This window comes from Accipiter gentilis, chromosome 17, assembly GCF_929443795.1.
Source record: "Accipiter gentilis chromosome 17, bAccGen1.1, whole genome shotgun sequence".
NCBI lineage: Eukaryota > Metazoa > Chordata > Aves > Accipitriformes > Accipitridae > Astur > Astur gentilis.
In genome coordinates, this window is record NC_064896.1 from 19,391,972 (window position 1) to 19,416,004 (window position 24,033).

At 42.0% G+C, this 24,033-nt stretch overlaps 1 protein-coding gene across 5 annotated transcripts in view; it reads left to right on the top strand.

The window, feature by feature from the left end:
* Positions 1–7,165: 7,165 nt before the first annotated feature.
* The window catches only part of MICAL2 (microtubule associated monooxygenase, calponin and LIM domain containing 2), a 136,607-nt gene continuing 119,739 nt past the window's right edge, over positions 7,166–24,033 (top strand). For 2 of the 5 annotated variants that reach the window (XM_049819933.1, XM_049819932.1), the window contains exon 1: positions 7,428–7,472. The gene's annotated coding sequence lies outside the window, so the exon portion shown is untranslated. Of the gene's footprint in view, positions 7,215–7,427; positions 7,509–16,129; positions 16,150–24,033 lie in introns of those variants that run through there. The other 3 variants (XM_049819930.1, XM_049819928.1, XM_049819931.1) reach the window with 3 other exon arrangements.

Below are 24,033 nucleotides of genomic sequence, written 5' to 3' on the forward strand. Positions count from 1 at the left end.
GCATTATGTAAGGCTGAGCTCTTCCCTATAGGTTTATGGAAAACTGACAATGCTGGAAGGGGGCCAATTTAACTGGGAAAACTGAAGTTGACTAAGCTTGAACAACTTAATTATCACATAAGGTTAAAGAGATAAATGGCTTTAGGCCCCATTTAAGAAACCAGGGATGAAAGGGTAGAAACAGGAATAAGCTGCTTTTTTTCTGTGATCAGATAAGAGAGAGAAATCTTCAATGCTGCTGTGGTTGGATATAAAATAAAAAACCTGAAGTTGCAGTGGGTAGTTAAAAAGCAATGAAACTTTCAAGAACATATTCCCGAGTAGCAGTTTGAGAACACTGTTGTAATTTTTACACAGAAAGAAATCCAATCTTTTGAGGATAATTTTCCTAAGGTTAAGGTAGTGACTAGAGACCTGTAACTCACAACTTTATAACACCAGGTTTAGGAAAAAAGTCTCTTTTGTGTCTGTACTGTGAGTAGCCTATCAATGCCATGAATATCTTTAGCTTTAGCAGTTGTGTTGCTGTGCTGCTATTTGGCCTCCGGTGAGGACTGTGGAATCCTTGCTTTTAACAGATGTCTCGGTCTTTTTGTTGTTGTTGTTGTTTTTTTTTGCAGTCAAGTGAAGTCAGAAGAAAAGTTACTTACTGGTTTAAATGAGCATAGGATTGACTCCAGTGAAAGGTAGGAGGCTGGATGAAATTTTCTTTCTTACTGATAAGCATAGTAGTGAAAAATGTCAATATACATATGTCATTTAGCATAACCACTTACATCCTGAACCATGACAACAACTGTGTATTTTTGAATAAAATTTACATATGCAAATATTTGTAACACATATAAATCAGATTGAAATGCAAACCTACAGGTGAACCAAATTTTTATATGCATCAACGCTTTCCTTGCTGAACTATATATAACCATAATATGCAAAATTTCTGTGGAACCTATAGGTCCTTAGTTATTCCATTCTTATTGACAGTATCCTTTGGAAATCCGTATCAACATTATCTTGAAGAAAGAGTAAATATGAGCGTAAATATGTCAGTGACATTAATTGACATTTCCTACAGAATCCAGAACATGAAAAGGAACTTTAGAAGTTGTAATTATACATTGGCCAGGGTCCTAATTATGACATGACAGTAAAATTCACATTTCTTCTTCTTTGTCCAGACCACAAGTTTGCATTTTAGTTACACTGTAATAGTTTCCAAGTGCATCATGGCTACATTTCATGTTTTTATATAAATGCTGATTGTAAATTGCATTAAACATGCGTAACTCTTGTTTCTTAGCAACCTTATTTTTTAAACAAAGGGGGGTTGAATACATATAATTTATTTATTTTACACTGTCAAGACAGACAATAATGTATAACGGACAAAACTGATACCCAGCAGTTGCTGATTGTTTTCTATTATCTCCATAGAGCAAGTTAGAAACATTTGTATTAGGTAATTATGAAAAAAGACTACATCTTCCTAGCCATTCCTTCCTGGCTAAGCATGAGAAACAAGGTCATCTCTTCTCTAATACAGTATAATGCAACACAGTAAATGATCAGTCACTAGAATCTCCCAAAGTAAACCCTGGAACTGCCAAAGAAAGTACCTCCTTCCCTGAGAATGAAAAAAAAAAAAATTATCATTAAACTTCTAATGCATATGGAGTCATATTCATTAAAGAAACAATTACAAAAGCACAGACTAACTAGAAGTGTTTAACTTAAAAATGAAAAACGAGAATCTGTGAAACTGGAAGCATGGCAATTAGAAGCGTTGTGGTTTCATCCTTGAGCTAGGCAAGTATGCCTGAGTGTTCAGCTGTCTGAGAAACAGTAATTTCCCTAAAATATCACCAGAGACTATCTCTGTACTCAGACTTATCATGATGGTCCTCACTGGTTTGAACTCTTGTCATTCTTCCATTAATGACACTCAGGGAAGACTTTGTTCAGTAACACCCACAAAACATAAGTAACATTTAATTAAATAAAGTCTCTGCTAAGATTTAATATGCTAACATCAAAGCATCTGGAAAGTGATCTTTGTCTCTAACAGAAGGTTTCCCACAGACAAGAAATAATCTCAGGTTCTTGCTGACAACACATACAGGATAGTTAATTTGTATTAAGCATGTATTTACAGAAGATTCCCTTTATTCACTGATAGTCACATTCTAGGAACTGTTTTCATCCAGATGTGTGCATAAGTCTTCCATGTTGTTTTTACTGGTGTTTGGTTTTGGTGGTTGGTTTGTTTGTTTTTTGGGGTGGGGTGGGGGGGTGGTTTCCACAAAATTTCCCCAGCATCTCTATCAGAGATCACTATATTTTTCTTCTGATATAATCTGAAGCAACCTAGCTGGCTATTTTGCAACGTGACATCCTTTAAGCAGCTGACAGTTACCGGCTCATGCAGATGTTTTAGCACCCTAACTAAGCAGAATCTATTTACCAGCTGTACACAGCCTGGAATCATTTGGCTTGAAAGACACTGCATTAACTTAAATTTCTTTATCACATTAGCTGACACTGAAGTTTCACTTTGCTCTGCAAAGTCTTAATCTGAAATCAAGTATGACCAAACTCAGAGTACGTTTTCAGGGAAGGTGTTAGCACAGCAGTGCAGGAAGGAAATCTTATCAGCTTTGTTGAGCCTGGTCGGTTAGTTTTACAGAGAGTCGTTTGTCAGCAGAATCCAACGCAGCAAAGCTGCAAGTACTAGCTAGGAAAATGAGGCCTGATCCAAAGCCTATTGGAATCCATGCAAAACCACGTTTAATTACTTGATCCTTCTCTCTCTGAAGTCAATGAGATGTTGACATTTATTTCAACAGAAGTTGCTCTATGCCTTTGATATTCTCTCATGTATTTCTCAGAGAAGTGACTTCTGCAAATCAAAGCAGAATCAAAACTGTATCTGAGCACACAAGCCCAAATGTCAGAAATGAAAATATCTGTGGAATAAAGACCTTAGGGCACTGAGGACCCGGCATTAATAAAATGAAGACTTTTAGTGATATTCCTTAAGGAAAATGTCCAAATATATCCCTGTGGAAGACTAAATCTTTTAACAGCTGACTAAAAGACTGGCTACAACAAGGACAATAAAAAGAAGAAGCAAATGCAAATCTTTACAATAATGATTTCTTGTAACTTTCATAAAGTCCACCTTATTTGATTATCTGTCAACTCTTCTCAAAATTCAAATATACCTTACAAAATCATATGTGCTACAAGAGAAGTTTCAAACTTCTTAAGGTTCTGGTTGTTGCTTTTCAGAACTCAAAAAATGGTTCCATGATTTGTAATTACATCATCACTAAAGCTGACATTATCCCTTACATAAAGTGAAATGACACTGAGATGTGACTCTATTGTAGGAATAAAAATGGGATTATAATTTTGTGCCTTACTAAAATGAGAGTTATCCTAGAGAGTATGAGGCTCATTTCTTCTGCCTTCAAAGAAGGGATTTTTTGATTCATGAACTGAAGATTTTGAAGAGACTGGTGCTGGCTAGCTAGGTACTCTGTAGATGAGATTGCAGTTATCAAAGTGACTAAGAAAAAAAATCAATTAATATTGCATGATAATGGGAGCAAGAGATCATCCTGTGCTCAGATTTGATGTATTATTAGAAATTTTACATCAGTAAAATCCTTTTTAGCTTCAGGGAGATTTAACCAGCAAGGACATGATCTAAAGAGTGAAATTTCCTAGATTTGTGTCAGTAACCTGCATTAGACAAGCTCTATCTCCTTTTTTGTCAAAATATCAGAGAAAATATTCACATATGGGGACCCCCCCCCAACAAAACTAAAAAAACCTTCCCCCCCCCCCCCCCCGCCCAATGCCTAAACCCTAAACAACAGGGTATTTGCATTGAAGAAAGGAGGACTAAAGAAAGGAGGACTAATGTTACCAACCTGGGGATGTGTTACTGGCCAGGTGTGCTGTGGGATAGTTTGTTAGAGCTTGCCCTCTTAAAGGACAGAGGCAACACAGGGCAAATACAAATCTTGGCAGTTCTGTGCCAGTGTGGGGGAGCCCTACTACTGTTACTGCAGCAGAAGCACTGAGTGTATGAGAAATTGTGAATATGAGGAAGGTAGGGTGATGAAGAACCCATCCCCAAACTTCCCTAACAAATTAACTTGTAGTCATCTGTGGGAAGAGGGCTAGAAAATTAACTAGGTGTGTTTTGTTGGTACTGTTTTTTAATTAGGAAACAGGGACCCTGTGGAATAGTTTAAATATTTATTATTTGCCAATGAACCAGTGTTTTGAACTGTTCCTCAATAGACATGTATAAATCTGTTAATGTGTTTGGAAACTTGAACAGAAATGTTGCTTAGAAGGTGTATCACACTGGAATAGTTCCATTATATACTAAGGGTATTATGTGATACTTCAGGATCAGGTAGGAAGGGCTATTTCCTGCACATGTGGTAAGAAAATCCAGCTATTCCAGGCTCCAGGAAAATTATATGCTCCCACATAAAGAAATCACCCTCCTTTCCTTAGATCTATTTTCTTTTCCTCAATCTATAAAGCCAAATTCCTTTAAAAGAACCACTCTAATGGCTTTATATGTTCATTTAAAACAAAAAGCATTACTGAAGGAAGAGAATATGAAAATTTATATTTAACTACTGATTCTCACCAGAGAGGAATATGATGACAAACTTCAAGACCAGGAAAATACCTATGCTACCCATAATGGCCTTTCATGTGATGTAGTAGAATGTCAAGGTTTTACCCTCATATGAGGGTTTCACCCCCCATAAGGTAAGGAAGTCTTATTACCTGCACGCTATAGGCCACGAACCGATACACACCGTGGATGCATGGATTCTCAAAGTCATGTAGGAGATGAGTGGTGGAGGAGGGAGTTTGGCACAGTCTCCTGAGACCCAGGCTGCGACTTAACAACCAGCCCATCTCTTTTGTATACAAAAGTTCAGTTAACTTTGAAAAAATCCAAAATTAATCAGAAAGGATCAGGCAGGTTGTTTAAATACCACAAGAAGAGCTTTTATTGTGTTGGATATGTAGATAGTATTACATCTACAAGAATTTGAATAGATAGGCTTGCACATGTCAGGAAAGGGAGTGCTTTACATAATCAGCCACAGTGAGGGGATGAACATCCTGCAGCGGAGTTAGCACGCATGGCTTTATACTAGTTGGTAAGGCTAGAGTGTTTTTCAGAAGGGCTATTCTTACTCTTTTCTCCTGTCTTTCCAGTGCGGGAGAACGGGCTAGGACCGAAGGAAAAAAAAATTACAAAGCAGCTGCACTGTTAAAAAGAATGGATTAGGAACTCGGTCTCACTGGAAGGGGAGGCTGTGCAGCACCCAGGAAGTTGCTATTTCCCTTTATAGCTGAGCGTCCCATGCTTCACATAAGGGGGAGTGGGCTAGGGTAGCTGACAGAGCCACATGTAATGCCAAATTTGTGGTGCTTGATTAGGGTTTATTAATCTAATCTTTACTGAAATGTGTTCATCTTGGCCCAGAGTGATTAAACTGTATCTTAGTTACATTTTCCTTGGGAGAGAAGTAGGTGTGACTATGAATAAAGAATTTCTTAATTCTGGTTAAGTAACATCTAATGAAACATAATTTTAAAAGACGGTTATGATAATAGTTCAGATTAGTGACTGTGAACTATATATTCATCTTTTGGCCGTTTTCAAAGCTCAAATATTTAAGGACAATCACTAAATATACTAATTATAGTTATTACAATAGCAGGGTCGCTGGTGGTCTTCATGCAGCCCCTGGCACGTCACCCTAGGGAGTGCATGAAAATTTTGGAAGGACTTGGCAGTAAAGTTTTATCTTCTTATGGCCCTAACTTTTCCTGAGAGGAGTGGAAGAAAGAGGACAGCTGGTAAAGGTGAAGAGACAGATGGGAGGCCAGTGCTGTAAGCATCTTTCCTAACCAAGAAGGAAGTTTTGGAATATTCCGCAGGAGGGGTTAAATTCTTTTTGACTTTGTATTTTCTGCGTTCTTTGTGGAGGAATCTTGCTTTCATGTGGCTCTCACTGCTGGCCTCAAACTAGGAAGACTTTGTACAAATGATATAGATATTATTTCTTTCATACACACATCCCCCTTTGCAACTACAGTTCACTTTTGCTGGAAGTTTGCCAAGAGCATTTTCTCATTCCTTGTTCTTGCCTTCCTCAAGGCTGCTGAAGAAGATGGTCTTGTAGATAGCAGGGAACCAGTATGCACCATTACTTCTATATTCTAGCTTTTATCACTTTGAGGAAAAGTACATTTAATCCCCCAAAGTTAAATAAGCAGATAAACATACTGCAGTTCAAAAGTTAACGATCGAGTAAAACTTGGGTTCAGCCAAGCACAACGCTAGAAGACAAATTTCCACCCAAATGAGAGGTATTTTCCACAACAGAACGCTTACCTTGAAGTCAACAAATTATTTTAGAGAGTTGGTTAAATGCTTGGCTCATTAGAGACTGTGTTACATTCAGCTGTGCATGGTTAAATAGGGCCACATTCACACTTGTTTTCTCTCCACTTTATCCAAAGCAGCTTTAAATTTGGCTCAGAGCAGGCAAGTGTGAAAAAGGTCAGGTGGCTCATGTCATGGCACAGTATGTTCCCACCCGCTTGTTTGCCACAGCCTTCTTCAAGGTCACTTAAGGTATACTGCCTGCGTGGCACATGTCAAAATATGTAGGAATGTTTTAAGTTACCTAAAAGTAGGCCTGCTGAGGTTTTTATCAAACCTTTAGGTTAGCTCGAGCTGCAGAGCATTTTACCCTCCCTGTTGCAGCAGTTCAAGTGAATCCCAGTTGTTTTTCTCCGTTCTTTCTTTTTTTCCACAAAACTTCACTTCTACCGTTAGCAAGATGTTGTTCTTGTTGATCAAAGTCAAGGAGCTGTAGTGCAAGTGCTGTTAGTTGCATTACCTGTCCATCTTGAGCTTTCTTTCCACCAGTTTTCCATTTGCTCGCTGACCTAAATCTTCTTAAACCTCCTGAATCTATGACAACCGTTAAGCTTCCTCAAATACAGAGCCGAAGAGGCAAAAGAAGCCGTCGCCGAGTTCCCCACGTCCCTCTCTGCCGGATGCGCTGACACACGCACCACTTCCCCAAACTTGCAGGTGGCACCTTCTCCACCGCCCCCGCGGGGACGCCGCTCAGGGCCGGACCCGGGCCAAGCAGGTGAGCCCCTGCCTCCAGCCGGGCGAAAAGCCACGGGAGGGCGTGGGGCAAGGAAGGAAGGAAGGAAGGAAGGAGAGGGCAACGCACCTTGCTCGGAGCGCAAGGGCGCCCGGCGGCGGCTCGCAGGGGGCTGGGGCGGCCGGCCCGCCTCCGCCCGCCCCGGTCCGCCGGCCCCGCCCCGAGCCGCCCGGAGCCGAGCCGAGCCGCGCCGCGCCGCGGGCAGCATGCGGAGGGGAGCCGGCGCCGGCGCCGCCACCGGTGGGTCCGCGGGGCGCGCTGCGGCGGGCGGAGCAGGTGCGGTGGGAGCGGGACGCCCCGCGGCGGGTTGGGCGAGGGGGGAGGCAGCCGCCGGGGCAGGAGGGTCCCTCCGCGGGCGAGGGCAGCCGGAGGAGCCCGGCTCTCCGTCCGCGGGTGGCGGCGCTGCGGGCGGCGGCGTCCCGGCGCGGGCGGCCGGTGGCCGGCGGAGCGGAGCGGAGGGCTGCGCGGCCGGTTGCCCCCAGGGCTGGGCTTCGCTTCGCTTGGCTTTGCGGCTCGGGGGTTTTGCCGGCCGGGGCGCTTTCGGAGCTGCGGGCTGTACCTGCCCCTGCGCGGTTGTGGGAGCGCGGGGTAACGCCGAGGGGTCGCTCTCCTGCCGGCTCGGGGGGCGACGCGGGAAGAGTGAAGGTAACTTCAGCTTGGCGAGGCCCCCGGGACCGAGACGGCGAAATGCTTTGCAGACGTGTTGCAACACTGAAGTGGGCTGTTGGTTTGGACGCGTCTTAAGGAGAGCGTTAATCGGCATAACGTCCTTCTGCGCTCACCTTTTGGGCTAATTGAATATGGCATCCGTTGGGCTTTTCTTTGTGCTTTGAAGTACGTGTTAACCTGTGATAGTAATTGTCTTGTCATGTTCGCTACGTTTTTAACGTGTAAATTCAGCATGTGACTTGAATTGAGATAGTTGGCCCTGGGTTGGCTCGAAGACTGGTGATTGTAGATTTATTTGCCCCTAGGCTTATAGGGTTGAACCAGTATCAAAAAGTTTTAAGTTCTCTCTCAAGCTTATCGGAAAAGATCTGGAAGTCTCTGTCGACTTTAAAAACCGTTTACAATTGGCAACCTTGCTGGTACTTTCAGCCAAAACACAATCTGAGCGTGGAAACCAAACTGCATTCTCGTATCTAAAGATGGTCCCTGCAGGTCAAAACTGAGGCGTGTTGGCGTAGGCAGGAAACTTCACCTGAGTGTGGACTTTTTTTTTTTTTTTTTTTCCTTAGAGACTCTGAATCTTGCAATAAGGTGGAGCAGTGCAGCCTCGGGCCGCCAGGCCTGGCTGGGGTGTAGCTGCCCCTTCTCTGACTCTGGTGTTGGTTTTGAGGAAGTTCTTAATCTCTCTGTGACTCAGTGTCCTAATCTTTAAAATGGCTTAATAAGAATTGTCACGCTTGCCGCCCAGGGATATTAACATCTAATTGATGCTCCTGAAGTGCCTTGATCTCGGAGAAAAGAGGGCTTCTTGCTTCCCTATTTTGCCACCTTGTATTGGTTGCTAATTACATTACATGGGTGGAAAACAATTATCCAGCAACCAAACTGGAATTCATGTCTGTTATTGTGTACGTACTCTAAATAAGTGTATGTCCGTGTATGCTTAGTTTGAAGTATCTGGGTATTTCTCTAAGTACAGGGGGTTTTATCCTTTCTGGAGGATGCATCTGAAAAATGCACTTCTAAAATACTGTGCTGAAGCATCAGCAAACTTTTGCTCTTAACTCTAGAGATATTATACAGTTTTCCCCTGTGTATTATGAGGTCAGTAAACGTTTTAAGAATTAAAATTATGTTGACTTACTTAACACTCAACACATCCTTGATCTTAGTCTTACTCAGACTGAATCTTATATTCAGTCTCCGTTTTTTGTCAAGTTTCACTTCTTTAGAAACTGGAAAAGGGTACAACAATTCTCTGCTTGAAGATACAAGTTGTCTTTAAAATACCAGTGCTGTATTTATCTTTGTAACCATTTTACTTGCTGTCCAAAGCGGTGATTAGTTACTGTAGTCCCCTGACTTGAATCTTGCCCCACCTCCTCCTCCTCCTTATCGCTGCTGCCTCCCCGCCTCGGGCAGATAGCAGAGCCTGTGGGGCAATAGCACAGGGTTGGGGTGATGGGGTCGCCAGCAACCTATGCCAGAAGACATCAGTATTCCAGACATTGGCTGGTGTGAATGGACACACCTACTTACAGCACAGGCGTAAGCTAAAGCCTTGGCTTGAGAAATTCTCAGTCCGTTTCCTACGTCTTGGTTTCGCCATACCACAAGGCTGTGTGCTAGGAGGCTGCTTTATGACTGGGCTGACCAACCGGGTACCAGCACGTTCAACTCATGCGTTTTATTCAGTTCTCCTTTTCAAGATCGTTGCTGCAAAAAATACATTATCCCCCACATTAAACAGACGTGTCAAGGTGATACCTGACAAAGGTTTTAAAATGCTGCTTGGCATCGCTTAGTGCTGTTCTCTTCATAGTACTAGAAAAAGATATTGGAGATGCAGCTTATACTGTGTGGGGGAGAAATGGAAGTTCCAACGGGAAACTGAAGGATGCTGCATCCAAATTCCTTTTGCCATATGGCCCGCAGCAAGCGACGTGACTTTTCCTGCCCTATCTGTAAAACTAGGTGAATTCTTAGCAAACCGGTAAAGTATACAGAAATGAGAAGCTGTCTCTGTTTGAAACTCTGAATTTCTTTTTTGTTGTTGTTTTGCTTTGTTTTTTTGTTCCGAGTTGCCTAATGCTGCCCTAAAGTTGAAATCAGGGTGGTGGTTGCATCGCTGTCTGTGAGGAGTTGAGGTTTCCTTCAGTTTTGTCTAGAATGTAGAAGTAAGTATGATCTGAAAAGACTTTGGTTTTTTTTCTAAGATATTCTGAAGCAGAATTTTCTTGTCTGGTGTCCATGTCCCATTCCTTGTGGAGATGAGGGAGACTATTTTTTGGCTGGAGATGTTCTCTTGAGTGTAAGAAACCATAAAACAAGAGAGGTGATGGCTAGCTGGTTTCTCTGTGAGTATGCTTTAAGTCTTTCACCTCTTTTAGCACGTACCTTGTATCTGCTCCAGCTGTCTCACTGCTCTGGTATTTTATAATTAGTATCTTGAAAACTCAAGGGAAAACTTTCAAATGCTATATATTTCCCATTGGGACTCTTCCACGTGGCTGTAACATTTGTTGTGAGTCCTTGGTAACGTGTATCTGTTCCTCAGGAGTCCTTAGTCTCAGTTTGATTCCCCTGGCGTCAGCAGAAAAACTCTGTTTTGTAGTGGAAGAGGCTTTGCTGCTTAGGGGCTTGGTGTTTTTTGATTCCCTTAAAACGAAGATAATTTCAGATGACTGAAATTGAGGTCTTCCTCCCTGTACAGTCTTTCTATTTTCTTAGCTTGCTCGTGTGTTGTGTCTGGAGCCAACGAGCTACGGGAAGGCTCAGGGGTTGCTTTGTATGGCTGTAGATGCAGCCCAGCATGCATGTATCTGTATCATACGTGTGTACCGATGTAACATAGATTTAGCATGTGCATTTTGTATGCGAGTGAATTGTTTCTTTGAGGCACCTTTTCTTTTCAAGCTCTTTCTGTGTGAGGAGTCCATTAATTTGAAAACGCAGCCTCTGCTCTGTGTCTGGCAGCCTGGCTGCTAAGGGCTGGCACGCTGTTTGCTGTGCTCATCTCTAGGACCGGTTTTAGAGGTGTTTATACTGCAAATTGACTCCTTCAGAAGTGGTCTTAGTAGTTTGGGGTACTCCAGCACAGTACATTAGACTGTTTCCAGAAAATACAGATATTCTAAATTAAGGCTATTAAGTGTCCACTGATTCAGTGACCGTGCAGATACATAGTTAATATTGTATAGTGACACATTCTGGAAATTGCTGGGTTTATTTTTGACATGGAGAAGATGACTAAGAATAACTCTTTCATCTATGCATAGTTACATTTACAAGCAAGTAAAAACTTCCCCAAAATGAACTTTTGTCATATTTAGACTCTTAGTTCCATGAAAGGAAAAAAAATTCTGACTTGTGTTTAAATCTGAGCTGCATGTGCTATCAACCCCTCTTCCTGCTCTGGTCTGCCTGTTCAGGAAGGCGTTTGGGGTTGGGGTTGTTTTGTTTTGTTTTATTATCCTCTCCAAATTTTTGTGAGCAATCTACTGTGTGGGGAAGGGAGGAAGAGAAGCCCAATTCTTCGTTGGGAAAGGTAGACCCTACCACAACACAAATTACAGTAGACGCTACTGCCCTAGCTTGTGTTCAGTTCAAGTTCTGATTATTTTTATTTCAGTGTCCCAGTAACATTGATGTAACTAGGAGGAAAGTCTGAACTTGGGTTCATTTCTTCTTGCTTTTTTCCTCCTAGAGCTGTGATGGTAAGACCTGGGAGGAGAGAATTATTCTGAAGACAACCCATGGGTTCAGAGATCACCTGCCTCTCTCTTTCTAGACACTTAGCTACATTTTATTGACTGGTCTCAGAAAATTTCCTGTTTGGGGCCTGACTCCTTCAGGCAGATGATTTCTTGAATTGTGATGGGAATATGTGGATTAGATTTAAACTTTTGTTCTCATCACTGGCATCTTGTCTGCATTGGTCTGGACAAATAATGTCAGTATTTTCTCCACTTGCTCCGTTCAGCCAAGTGGATGTTACCAATTCAGTTTCTAAAATGACTGCGCCTGCCATTTTAAGTGTGTGTTGTGGAGTTTTGGCTTCTTAAAAAGCAGGTTATTTGGATCCCTTAGTTCACGATAAATCCTTCTCAGACCTTTTAAGCTTGCAGCTTATTGCCTGTTGTAGACTGCAGTAATGCCCAAGGGGGTGTTACAGTTTATCCTTCTGTGTAACTGCCATAGCCAAGCAGCAGAACAGAATTTCCAAAGCTGGGTGAAATTTTTGTTGGGAATATGTGGGGATGTTTTATAATCAACTTTTAAATAGTCTTTGGTAATTCAGTTGCTTATCTTAACTCTTTTACATATTTTATGGTTTGGTTTTTTATATAGCGTTACTTCTGAAAGACTGAGTACATCAAAACGCTACTTGGTTCAGGTAGCATATTTTGCCATTTTCTTACCTGAATAGGCAGCTCCAAAAGCCAATTGGAAGGCTTTTATATCTTCCAGGATGTTTTTTCCTAATCTATCATGTGCAAATCATGTATGATGGAGTTCGTAAAAAAAAAAAAAAAAAAAAAAATTATTAACAGGTTAAAAAAAAAAAAAAGCAAAGCAGCAAGTGGAACAGGAGCATAAGATGCATTTTCTCCTGTCTTTGAGAAGGCTTGGGTTTGGCAGATAGTGGAATTCTTTTTTGCATGTCATTGGATGACAGGATATCGCAATAACTATAATCTGTGTTACCAGCTGAGGTGAGTCCCATCTTTTAGCAGTGTTTGGGATGTGCAATAGCCGTGGCCTCTAAACTTGTGCACACAGGGAGCAGCACAGAAGGATTTAGAGAAACAAGTGCAGTCTCTGAAGGCAGTTGCTAAAAGCAAGAGAGAAATTAATAATGCAAAACAATGTTCTCTGTTGACACCCTTTCCAGCTGAAAAAACCCTCTGGTTAAATGTTACCCTTAATGAACGTTAGGAGATAGTGGGTAGTATTTGGCTTCTGCTTACTCATAAGATCAACTTCTTTTCATACAGGATCATCTATTGTATGCTTGTTATCAGGCTCTTTATTGTGGATTTTCTTTATGCTGTGTCACCTTGTGCTGAGCTGGGGAATAATTTTAAGTAGCAATCTGAACTGATCAGGAGAAAATTCCAGGCTTGTATTGCAGGAAGTACTCGGGCTTGACTTCATGGTAGTAAGTGTATAGTCAGTGCTGATTTTATTTATTTATTTATCACTTCACCCCAGCTGTGGATCTGGCACAGTGTATACTTGTACACTTGAATCTCCATTGGTTTTCACCTGTTAAGAGGTTGTAAAGGAGTGAGCATCCTGAGAAGAAAACTTACTTCTCCAGGTCTCATTTCCATCCTAGCTGGACTGAAGGAACTGCTGATGAAATGTGATATTTGGGTTTGGATAATTTATGTGAATGAGTTCTCTTTCAGATCCAAACTCCTAGCCTTCTGCCCCGTGTTTGGTTTTCCCCTTTCACTGCGTGCTAAGGATTCCTATGGTTGCCACCTGTGCAACCAACTGTTTCTATCAGTTCAGAAAATTGTTTAAGTAGTTGCACAGCTGTAGGGGCAGAATAATATCGAAGTCAAGAGCCGTTTTTTCAGATTTCAGAGGTTTGCTTCATAAGATGAATGCAGATTGCAGGTTCCTCCCATTTCCGTCTATGGACTTTTAAAAGTAACACCTGAAACTCCTCTCTCTGTACAGTATTTGTGTTCAGAACATTAATGTGGTTGAAGTAATATCAGAAATGTGCACATTTAAAGCTTGGAAACAAGCGCCATAAATATGAACTATTGTGCATATTCAAAACTGAATTCAGTGGATGTAACCAGACACCCTCTTGCTGTACTACTCTGAAAGACTGCCCTTGCACCAAGTCAACATTAGGTGTCCTAGCAAATGCATTAGGGAGAATAAGGCTTGCATAAAGAACTAAATACATCCCAACAGTGAACCTGTTAAGACAAAAGAAACCATCTTTCTGTTGTTCTGATGGGGGGTGTATGTGAGAGGGGAGAAGGATTAGGGTGGTTGACTTTATTTCCTGGAAATGAATAGCATACATTTTTCAGTGAATAAAACGGATATTACTCAGTTTGTGACCTGCTTCCTAGTAAAAGTGTCTTGAAGCGAGGATTGGTTTAAATCTGTTGCCTGCATTCCTGACATACAGTATTGTGTGATGCTATCTTGTCGCAGAGGCATGCAATGTGGCATGATGTATAAATAACCCTGTATGTCAAAGGTGATTTGAGACAACGTGCCAAATATTTAATGAAGGACTGGGTCTTGTCCTGGGTACCTGGTATATATTTGGGAGTAGGTATCTGAGCTGAAACTGCAGCAGAGGGGTGATGAGTAATGTAATACTCCCCAGCACATACCGCAGAGCTACTTTTTTACGGTACAGTAAGACACAACCAGCGCTACAGGTCAGTGACATTTTATTTGTAACTTTGATGCTTAGATAAGCAGGCAGGAAAATAGGTTAATGTGCACCAGGCCAACCTGCTTTGTGCAATTGCCTTCAGTATCCTCTGCAGAGTAACTTTAATGAATACTTCACATCAATTTTCAAGATAAATATAGAAGAGCATACAGAGGGGAATGGCTTTATTCCTTTGGGAGCACCACTTCTCCCCCGAAGGTGGACTCAGCAGGATGCTCGCCACAGGCAGTTCAGCATGTTCTGTGCTTTATCGAAGAGTTAAGGCATGCTGGGGCTGACAGCAGCCCTGCGAGGGGGATGGCTTCTTTGGGAGATGCGAGGGGGATGGCTTCTTTGGGAGATGCGAGGGGGATGGCTTCTTTGGGAGATGCGAGGGGGATGGCTTCTTTGGGAGATGCGAAGCAGTGGGTGCTGGCACAGGAACGGGGAGCTGTGTCGTGTACCAGGAGCTTGGCAGAGGCCTGGGTATGGGTGGCAGAGGGGGATGCTGGCCCCTCGCTCAGAAGGGAGGATTTCTGTCTGGGTTTCCTTCTGATCTGGGAATGAAACTCCACAACGGGGAGTTCTCCTCTGTGTGTTTATGTGGGAAAGGAGATCCACAAGGACTTTATCTTAGACTTGCCTGTGCAAAAATGCAAAGGGCAGGGTTATTTTCTTTCTCTCCATTTTCTTTCTTACTGAGGAAGGAGTTGTGATTGTTTCCTGAATGCATGCATGTAGAGGGCTCCAGCAGTGTTTCTAATGCTATTTCATGACAAATGCAGAAGCTTATAATATCTTAAGGCCTTCTTTATCCATACATTTAAATATATACCACTGAACCTGTATGTAGCTGCTGCTTTAACTACCACCTGACTTCATGAATGGATTGATGTTATTAGTAACTTGCATGTAGAAGCATCTTCAAGCTCAGTTATGGAGTCAGAATATTTGTTTCCCATTTATCTTATGTTTATCATGCGTTAACAGAGAACAACAGGAATTACACAGCTATTTCGGAGCAAGGTGAGACATTTTTGTGTGTTGTTCACAATACTTTCCTCTTACAAAGGTGAGTCCAAGGTTCAACCTGACATTCAAGACAGTACAGAAATGACTTAACACTGTGTTTGACAGAATTTCTTGACTCAGCTTTTTCTAACGGAGCATTTGTATGCGCCTGTCAGATGGTCAGGTAAAGCAGGTAGTTCTAAAAAGCAATGACAATATGAAACTCTTTTGCCCTTTGAGGTAAAGCTTTGTGGGTTCTTTGACAAGCAAAACATTCAACAGGACATAACTGACCCAGAACTTAATAGGATACGTATTTGTAAGGCGATCTGGCTCGTTTGAAATCTCAAGCCAGTATAACTACAAACACTGGCTTCTGGAAAATGCTGTATAATTACTTAAGTGTCTCTTTTAGTTCATTGATTTCCAAGATTAAATAAAGGAATGGCATACATAGTATAGAAGGTCTGCATTTGCATACAGGACTTAATTTAGAAGTAAATATTGATGCAGATATGTCACAGGTTTTTTTACTCTAATAGTTCTAGCGCACAAAGAGGCTGTGAACCACTGCTTTTCAGTTTTATTCACTCTACTGAGGTAACATACAGACAAGCAAAGAATGGCAAGGCTCTCTTTGTCTGTCTGCCTTATCAGCGGTTATGCAGCCAAAATGCCAATCCACATGCAAAGTTTATTGAAAATGTGTGTGAGAGAATATTACTGGTACTTCTACAAAGTAGAAAGCAAACTTACTTAATTACTTGGTCTGACTTTCCTACTAGGTATCAACACACTGTAAGGTTGTGATCAGCGCTTCTGGTGAGTTCATGGAAGCCTTCATTACATTTATTTTTAATGACTGTTTCTCTAATGAGAAAAATACACCTCTGTCATACTAAGAAGCAACCTACATTTTGAATCCAAATTTTCTACTTTCCTTATGGGCTTTGTCTGTTGCCTAATATTTTGCTGGAATATTTTGCCGGACGCAGGACTGAAATGAATGTGCTTTTTAATTTTGGAGGAGGTAGTGAAGCCAAAGCCAAGTGTTTTCTTCCTTTGGCTGATGATTCCATTATGATTTTAATAATTATTCTGCTTTCTTGGGGGAAGATATCCAGAAGAGAGTGAGCTTTTCTGTTTTCTGCCAGGTCTGGGGAATTTCAAATGAAAACTAATTGATTGTCCTGGACCTAGTTATTGGAAAGGGGTATTGCCAACATAAGTATTGCCTCTCACAGTTGGAATTAAGCAAAAAAGGCAACATTAACATTAATTATTTATTTACCTTACAGGTCTTTATTCACATGAATAATGTCTGTCAAGTGTATCTGTAGTCACCTTTCTATTTTTAGAAATAGGATCCTGATTTCTAATATTTCTTACGTGATACATTTTAATCTTAAATAGAATATTAACAGTTATTGTCCTGTATGAATAGTTGTTTCACATCTTGTAGTGTGGTGGTTTTTTCTTGTTAAGGCTTCTTAAACTTAATTTGCAATGTTCTGTCTTCTCCCATATTCACAGATTGGTGGGAGGAGGGAGATAAGAAGAAATTACCTTTATTTTCAAATTGATGGTTGAGTATTGACGTACCGGAATGCATGCTTAGTCATGTGCTGTGATGCTGCTGAGTTTCGCTTGGCACACCCCAGCAGATGCAGTCCCTACCCTGTTTTCAGCAGATGACTGGATTTGTTTTACAGCAGTGACACAGTGTAATGATAACCTTGCCAATGCTAAGGGGAGGTGGAAACAGCTGAACTTTTTGCTTGTATAGCATGTTTAAAAATTTCACCCCAGGTGCTGTCACTTGAAGGTTTTGGACAGTGTTACTTACAAAACTGTCTGAACTTCTGTAAGAAAGTGTGAAAGTGGCAGTAAGGCTCGGCCCAAGGGTTATTTTTTCTTTTACCAAAATTGTATTTTCGTTGCTCAATCAGGTTTTTTGCCTTTACCTGCTTTTTCTCTCCTCTAAGCCTTTATTCAAGGTTATGTTCCTATCACTTTTGATTAAAATTCCAGCAGTAAAATTTTCAGCTTTAAGCTGTGAGATGCGCTGGTGTGCAACCTCATCGGGATCAGAAAAATGCGATGTAGGCAAGGATGTAGAGAAATCCATTTGAGAAGTCCTGTGGTAATTGTGTTGTTAACTGTTGCTAATAATCTGGGGTTTCTGTCTGGGAAATACAAGCATGTTGGATTTATTGTACTTGTTAACGCGTGGAGTATCTGTAAGGTTACAGCAGTCTGTCCGAGCCTGGATGGACTCTTTCCTCGGTGAAGGTAGCGCCTGCGAGCGCAGTGCACCTCTTCTGCCTGCTCTGGCGTTTTGGAGATCCGGAGAAGTGGAGTCGCATTAGCAGTGGCTGTGCTCCGCGTCCTTGGTTGAGATCCTTGCCCCTGCCTGTCGGGTGTATGCCTTAAGCAGATTTACTAATCTGACCTTTTAACCTGCTGATGACTAATAGACCTCTGCCAGAGCACTATGAGACACGGTTACTCTGGAGTGGCCCTGCCAGTAAAGGTCTGCCATGAGGTAAAGGGAGTTAATCATGTTAAGCGCAGCTGCCCCAACTGCGAGAAGATGGGATGTAAGGGGCCTGTGCAAAGCTGTCAGCTTCTCTTTTTAGAAAGGAAGGGTGCTTTCTGCCTGATGTTGCGCTGACCTATTTAGGTAGTCTGACCTGAAAATACCGAGGTGAACTGTTCACACGTTGCCATACGCTGCCGGCCAAGATGCCTTGTGTAAACATGCTCTGCAAAAGTCGATACATAATTAGTTGATATGCTGGATATTAGGAATCCAATGAAGTGCTGCCTTCTGCACTTTTTTCTAGTAATCTCCCCTAGACCCAATTTATATGTTCAAAGTGGTGTTTCATGTGCGCATCTTACGGGCAGCAACAGGAGAGATTGTAGTGGCCACTCGTGTAACTCAACATCTGTAATTTAGACCTCTTTACGATTTTTTTAGTCTCCTTTTATGCAACTGTATAGCATCTTTTGTTGCAGTGAAAAAAATAAGCTGATAATTGAAGAATCCTATCATGTCAATCACAGAAAGCTGGGAATAAACTGCTCTGGATGTCATTGACTTGCTGCTTTAGTGCATCTGGTAAGCAAACACTTCATAACTAAGGCTTTTGAGTTTTTCTGTGTGCTTGTGTTGCTCCCCCAGAGGCAGCACACCAGTTGGGTTCGCTGCCAGGACCAGTGGTCAGCAATGGGCAGCGGTGGAAGAGCCCCAGCTATATGTGGTGGGGTGAGGAGGATTTTGGACTGTGGACAGATAAACCGTCGTCTGAAATGCAACAGAAGAATTTTTCATGAAAAGCTCCACATCACTAGTGGCAGCAGGAGCCCTAGGATATGTGCTCACAAGCCGAACCACTGTAATATATCCTTGGATGTGCATGTGTGTGGTTTTAGATGTGGCAGTTTAAGGTAGCAGGTTAATCTGGCTAGAAAGGAGCCCATTTTCCCTAGATGCAGACAGTGGTATGTCTGATGGACCTCCTTTGAAAGGAATTCCCTGAAGCTGATAGCATCAATGGAGAAGTCCTGCTCAGTCTAGCTTTGATAGAAACATGAGATCTGACAGCCCTCTCATCCTGCCTACTTGCACCGGGCACCAGAACCAGCACCAAAGAGACATTGATGTTCAAAGCCTTTGCTATGATAATCTGTGCTACACACAGGGGAGGTTCTGGAGTATTTGAACTTTATGTATTTCATAGTGATCGGTGCTTGGCAGGAATGAGGGCAGCAGTAAAAACTCTTATGTTGTACCTTACAGAGATGGACTGATCCTGTGACTGTTGCAGTCACTTCCCGACTCCCTTTCGTAAGGATTTCTGATTTAGAAATGTATTATGGAAATATCTTGACTGGCATACAAGCTTTTTTTTATGCTGCTGTGCCTTTCTTCCCTTTTTTCCCCTTTGGCTACTGGTTTGAGAGTTTTCTTTTAAGTAGTATCTGGCTGTAGTGTGACTTGGAAAGGAAGCACTGTTCCTTGAAAATTTTGCTTCCAGAGCTGGTATAAATACCCTTTAAACTTGTTCCATACTTCTTCCTCTCCAGATTATTTCATCAGAGGTTAAGTTTGTATGTTGACTCACTTTTTTTTTTTTTTTCCACAATGGGGGTGAACTCATAGTATTCAAATGGTATCCATTTGGACCTGATGTGCCAGCTGTACAAAACATCTGGTATATGCCTCTTTTTCTTTTTTTTCTTCCCTCCGTGCAGTAACTGCATGATACCTGAAACTCGATTGTGATCACATGCTTGTGGGTGCAGCATGTACTGAAGAACCTGTTTTTAACTTCAGTTTAAAACTGAAAGGGGAAATACTGCAATTTTACATGCATCATAATTCAGCTTTTACTTCAGAAAATATCATTGCTTTGCTTTGCTTTATGCAGTGTATCACTTCCTCATTCTCTTTGCTAATCCAAGTAGCAGTTCCAAGCAACTGTTTGGGGGGGGAGAAAAAATAAAAATATTAATGTATCTTTAAAAAACCCTAACTCCCAGCTGGAAGGAAAAGCTGAGGAGCAAAAACTGTCCAACAGTACCTCTAAAGTTCTCTTTTCTTTTCTCTTCCCCCCATCACAAAGCTTTATAAAGCTGAAAGGTACTATGCGATCTTTTGGGGTGTTTCTGCCAGTCTGGGTTTTCTTTGCAGCAGAGTAGTGAGTGGTGTTGTCTGAGGGTCCTTCAGCTACTTGTCCCAAACCAGCATCTGTCACTGTGCTGTGACGGAGGCAATGGCAGAATTTGGTCTGGTCCTCCTCTGTCTGCGCCTGTCCATCACCAGCCACCTCCGTGCTGATGCCTAGGCCAAAAGTCAGGCTCAGCATGACAATGGCAGAGCGAGATGCCAAATGCAGATCGCTACACTCTGTAGCGAAATAGCTAAGAAAGTGCACCACAAGTAAAGGCTAGTTCTGTGCTGGTTTTGTGGGTCTATGAACACTCAAGAGCCCCATGTAGTGAGCTCCAAGGATGTCCTCCTTTTGAAAGATGCTGCAACAAAGCCTATGCTGTTTTATGCGTATAGGTCTTGGGGCATTGGTTGTGTTAGCATTTAATTGCAGTGGTAATGCAGCCACTGTATTAGGGCATTAGCTAACTCTCTATTCCTGGTAAACTAAAGCTTGATAACCGGAGTGTCGATAAAGATCTGGTTGCACATTTCAGTGAAATAAAGGCCATACTGTTTACCTGTATGCAGAAGAGAGGGAAAAACCTGCACTAATATAAAACTGGAGAGAAATCCAAGCCAATATAAGGTCTTGGGCTCAGGAACAAAACTTTTTTTAAAATCATATTTGTAAAGTGGAGAACTTAACAATATTTCCTTGGTGAATAGCTTACATCTAGAAATTTTTCTCTCCATCTTTTTTCTGATGGTCAATTCTCTGTTTTCCTTCTTGGTCTCTATAATTTGGGGGATATTAAAATTGTTTGAGCTATATATGAAGGAACTGTAATAACAAAATACATCTTCATGTCGTCAGTTGGTTTGCTTTGTGTGAGCACATCGGATGAATGGAATTTGGGTTTTCTTCTGATCAGGAGTTGAGTAAAAACTTTCAGTATTCTGACGGTTCCTGTTCCCCAATTCCGGCTCTTCATAGAGCAGGCACAGTGAGGGAGAAGCGCAGCACTCGGGGCAGTCGGGCTTTGCAGGCTCAACCTCCGGGACCATGCAGGGTCCCTGGGCAGCCCGTGGCAGGTGGGGTGAGGGCACAGCCACCCCATGCCCCCCACCCCGTGCGGCCCTGGGGGGCTGGCAGTGCTGAGGCATGGGCCAGTGGGCATCCACCTGGCTGGCAGAGGCTGGGCTGTGCTAAAGCAAAGCCAACTTGACCCAAGATGTTTCTGTAAACCACTTTCCTTCCTAAATTGTTGTTTTCTCTAACAAAGCCAGCTCTAATGAGGACCTTGTGTACCAGGCGCTCTGCAAACCCAGAACCAGTTAATCCTTTCTCTCTCTGAAAATTACAGACTGTTTGAGAGTTGAGGCACCAAAGCGGCTTTAGCTCTGTCTTCCTGTAGCTCTAGGAAGGGGAAGAAATGTGATGCCTTTAATTTGCTCTGGTACCGCAAACATGATGCTCAAGTGAGCAACACGTAGTCACCACATGGCATCATTTTAGGATCCCCAAACAGCTGTAGCTGTTACATGTAACCTCATGTTAATATATGGGAATGAAATGGTAACACTGTCTTAAAACTTTATGGATATGTCTAACATACCTGCAATGTTTTGCACTTACACATGCTTAACTCTTTAAAAGCGTTATTAAAGTTGACTTTCAGATATGTATGTGTTGATGTTGGCCACAGGCTCCTACAGATGCATTTTTTCATTAAGAAATTTTGAGTCTTGTATACAGTAAAGAGAATGTTAGGACTAGATGATAGTGAGAAAAGTAACTTTTTAGAAAGAATTGACGTTGTTCTTTGCCTTGGCACTTTGGAGGTGCCTGTGTTCCTACAGTGTCTGCCCACTTACGTGCAGGGAAATACAGGTATGTGGAAAAACAAATTTTCCAAATGAAAGAATGACTAATGAAGAGCCCGATGACAATATCTTCTATGTATTTAAGCATAGGTCATTCTGCTGGGCAGGTGATTGGAAGCAAATGGCCAGTGTTGCATGAAGACTTTAATATGAGAAGGTATATCCACCTCTGAACTTCAGTATTGTTGACAGGACTAACACAGAGGCTTTAAACCTCAGGCTTTTGGAACCAGGCTGTGTGATGAACAATTACTATTAAGAAGTGCTTTTTTGGTGTTTCACATTTTCTAGTAAACCTTTATGTGCTGGAGAAGATGAATCATAATTTAATTCTGACTATATCTCAGCTTGCCTTGTAAAAACAGTGATGCATTTGTCATCTCTTCTATTATTGGTTAATTATGTTCTGCCCTCAGAGGTGTTTTTTTTGTAGAGGCTGCTTGTTAACATTTTATTCCCACTGCTATTTTTTTTTTTCTGATGGATTCCCCCAAAATAATGTTTCGAGATGTATTTTGTTGTTTGACTGAGAGGATTTTTCTGCAGCAGGAATGGATGATGTATTTGTAACTCTCTTGGAATCTTTATTTGGTTTTTTTTATACTTTGTTTTTCTTCATTTTTGGGGGGAAGTCAAGGCTGAGAGAGGGTAGAAATTGTCCTGCATATTTTCTTCCAAAAATACTGTTTCTACTTTCAGAAGCGATGTCTTTTCTAGTCTCTTCTGGTAACTATGGGTCCAGTTTACATGGACAAAAAAGGAAAACAGATATAAAGCAATCCCCAGTAGCTTGCTTTCTTTTTTGTCTTCTCATGTAAATGTTCCCTGGAGCAGAGTTTGGTGTTTAACCTAAATTTTCTGGTTTTCTACCACCCTCTGGCTGACTTGTCTGGGTGCGGCTTCACAGTTCTCCACTGTCCTTCAATGGCTGGTTTTCAGTGGTGAATTGATGTTACTCTAATCAAGGAGCCTATCATTCACAACTCAAAACTGCTTTTGGGGTTTTTTTATTCTTTTTCTCTTTCTTTAACTTATTTGTGGTTCCCATGGATTTCAGTGTGACTGATAACATTAATACCCCAGTAAGCCGCAGGAAGTATTGTGTGCTAGCTTGCATTAAAAAATTACAACAATGGAATGTGTTGATTCGTAAAAGCATGTGTGTATGCATATGAAATATTGCCCAGAATGTTTTATTTCTTTGTTGATTGGCAATGCAATACTGTCTGTGTTTTCAGTGGATTAATCCTGGTTACTGATCTGGAAGTCTGATGTCTACAGATGAGGACAGCTCTGCCAAATGAATTATCGTGGCCTGGAGCCCTCAGGGTCTTGCAGCCCTTGTGCTGACTTTATTTCCCCTGTTCAGCTCTTGGGTAATTGCCACAGCCCCAATAACAAGAGGGAAACATACTGGAGACAAGACATATAACCAGAGATCCACACTTGGAAAGGCAATCTGAAACATACGCCAGAGAGCTTTTGGCATGTATTCTGTGAAAGCTAACATTGGTACCGTTCCTTTTCTTCCCCTAGGACATATCCTGGGCAGTTTGCTTCAGCACAGCCATAATTTCATATTTTTGCTTAAAAAAATACCCAAAAGAAACATTAATTTCCTTTCTCACAGAAATCCTGAGGGGAAACAAAAGACAGTCTTACTTCGGTATCCACTGTTCTCTGGTGCCTCACCGCAAGGCGCTTTTTGGTGTCTCCAGCTGATGTCTTTGGGCAGTTCTCAGGTTGAGTAGCAGCAGTGCTGGTCACCTTTCTCTGCTCCGTAGCCCCTCTGAGTCAAGAGTGGCCACAGTAAGGGGACAGGCTGTGTCTGGGTGGCTCCCAGCTGGAGAGAGCAGGAAGGCACCGACACCGGTGGCCCCCTTTGCCCCATGCTCCTTGCTGGGGGCTGCCAGCTGCCTAGAAATGTGCTGGTACCACCTTGGGCACTGCCAGGGGCCTTGACGGTCTCGTGTTGCTGTGTCAGTTCATAGCCTATCTCGCTGCCCCGTTGTTCTGGATTATCCTTATTCTCAAAGTGTCACGAACACACATCATTTCCATGATTGGAGACTAAGAGAGTCCGCTTTTTCATGGTTCATGCATTTATACTTTTTTCATGGTGTATTTACCTCCATCATTTTTGTCCCCGTGCATACAAAAGG